Genomic DNA, 2,717 nt, shown 5'->3' on the forward strand with positions numbered 1-2,717 from the left:
TTGATTTAAATTTTAATTTAATTTTATTTTTCTTCTTAAATTTTGAATTTTAACTTTGATTTTAAATTAAAAACAAAAATATTTTTATTTTATTTTATTTTCGAATTCTTCCATCTCTCATCTCCTTCTAATTATTTATTTATCTACTAACACTTCTCTTCTACTCAAAAATTCGAACCCACTCTTCTCTTCTGTGTTCAAATTTTTATCTTTTCCTTCTTCTATACTGTGACATAGAAGATTCTATATTTTCTTTTCTCTTCTCTTCTTTTTCATATGAGCAGGAACAAGGATAAGAACATTCTTGTTGAAGCTGATCCTAAACCTGAAAGGACTCTGAAGAGGAAGCTAAGGGAAGCTAAGGCACAACTATCTGGAGAAAATCTGACGAAAGTTTTCGAAAAAGAAGGAGACATGGACGAAAATAATAACAATGGTGGAGATGCAAGGAAGATGCTTGGTAACTTTACTGCACCAAATTTCAACTTGCATGGAAGAAGCATCTCAATTCCTGCCATTGGAGCAAACAATTTTGAGCTAAAACCTCAATTAGTTTCTCTGATGCAACAGAATTGCAAGTTTCATGGACTTCCATCAGAAGATCCTTTTTCAGTTCTTAACTGAATTCTTGCAAATCTGTGATACTGTTAAGACCAATGGGGTTGATCCCGAGGTCTACAGGCTTATGCTTTTCCCGTTTGCTGTAAGAGACAGAGCTAGAATATGGTTGGACTCTCAACCTAAAGATAGCATGAACTCTTGGGATAAGCTGGTCACGGCTTTCTTAGCCAAGTTCTTTCCTCCTCAAAAGCTTAGCAAGCTTAGAGTGGATGTTCAAACCTTCAAACAGAAAGAAGGTGAATCCCTCTATGAAGCTTGGGAGAGATACAAGCAACTGACCAAAAAGTGTCCTTCTGATATGCTTTCAGAATGGACCATCCTAGATATATTCTATGATAGTCTGTCTGAATTATCTAAGATGTCATTAGACCATTTTGCAGGTGGATCCATTCATCTAAAGAAAATGCCTGCAGAAGCTCAGGAACTCATTGACATGGTTGCAATTAACCAGTTCATGTATACTTCTTAAAGGAATCCTGTGAGTAATGGGACCCTCAGAGGAAGGAAGTTCTTGAAATTGATACTCTGAATGCCATATTGGCTCAGAACAAAATATTAACTCAACAAGTCAATATGATTTCTCAGAGTCTGAATGGATTGCAAGTTGCATCCAACAGTACTAAAGAATTATCTTCTGAAGAAGAAGCTTATGATCCTGAGAAGCCTGCAATAGTAGAGGTGAATTACATGGGTGAACCCTATGGAAACACCTATAATCTCTCATGGAGAAATCATCCAAATTTCTCATGGAAGGATCAACAAAAGCCTCAACAAGGCTTTAATAATGGTGGAAGAAACAGGTTTAGCAATAGCAAGCCTTTTCCATCATCCACTCAGCAACAGACAGAGAATTCTGAGCAAAATCCATCTAGCTTAGCAAATATAGTCTCTGATCTATCTAAGGCCACTCTATGTTTCATGAATGAAATAAGGTCCTCCATTAGAAATTTGGAGGCACAAGTGGGCCAGCTGAGTAAAAGAGTCACTGAAACTCCTCCTAGTACTCTCCCAAGCAATACAGAAGAAAATCCAAAGAGAGAGTGCAAGGCCATTGATTTGACCATCATGGCCGAACCTACAAGGGAGGAGGAGGACGTGAATCCCAATGAGGAAGACCTCATGGGACGTCCTCTGAACACTAGAGGGTTCCTCAATGAGGACCTAAAGGAATCTGAGGCTCATACAGAGACCATGAAGGTTCCATTCAACCTGCTTCTGCCCTTCATGAGCTCTGATGAGTATTCTTCCTCTGAAGAGGATGAAGACATTACTGAAGAGTAAGTTGCTAAGTACCTTGGTGCAATCATGAAGCTGAATGCCAAATTATTTGGTAATGAGACTTGGGAAGATGAACCTCCCTTGCTCACCAATGAACTGAATGCATTGGATAGGCAGAAATTACCTCAAAAAAAATAGGATCCTGGTAAATTCTTAATACCCTGTACCATAGGCACCATGACCTTTGAGAAGGCTCTGTGTGACCTGGGGTCAGGCATTAACCTTATGCCATTCTTTGTAATGGAGAAACTTGGGATCTTTGAGGTGCAAGCTGCCAGAATCTCATTGGAGATGGCAGACAACTCAAGAAAACAAGCTTATAGACTAGTAGAGGACGTGCTAGTAAAGGTTGAAGGCCTTTACATCCCTGCTGATTTCATAATCCTAGACACTGGGAAGGATGAGGATGAATCTATCGTCCTTGGAAGACCCTTCTTAGCCGTAGCAAAAGCTGTGATTGATGTGGACAGAGGAGAATTAGTCCTTCAACTGAATGAGGACAACCTTGTGCTTAAAACTCAAGGATCTCCTTCTGTAACCATGGAGAGGAAGCATGAAAAGCTTCTCTCACTACAGAGTCAACCAAAGCCCCCACAATCAAACTCTAAGTTTGGTGTTGGGAGGTCCCAACAATGCTCTGAACATCTGTGAGGCTCCATGAGAGCTCATTGTCAAGCTATTGACATTAAAGAAACACTTGTTGGGAGGCAACCCAATGTTATTTAATTATATCTATTTATTTTCTATTTCTATTTTATGTTTTCTTTAGGTTGATGATCATGTGAAGTCACAAAAACTACTGAAAAATCAAAAATAGA

General features: G+C 38.9%; 1 non-coding gene across 1 annotated transcript; it reads right to left on the minus strand.

Annotated features, from left to right (window-relative positions):
* Positions 1–817: 817 nt before the first annotated feature.
* LOC148561457 (small nucleolar RNA R71) lies at positions 818–925 on the minus strand. Its single transcript, XR_015886640.1, has one exon. It is a non-coding gene; the product is annotated as a small nucleolar RNA R71 (small nucleolar RNA).
* Between the last annotated feature and the right edge of the window lie 1,792 nt (positions 926–2,717).

Source organism: Arachis ipaensis, chromosome B6 (genome assembly GCF_059453495.1).
Source record: "Arachis ipaensis isolate K30076 ecotype BB chromosome B6, ASM5945349v1, whole genome shotgun sequence".
Lineage (NCBI taxonomy): Eukaryota > Viridiplantae > Streptophyta > Magnoliopsida > Fabales > Fabaceae > Arachis > Arachis ipaensis.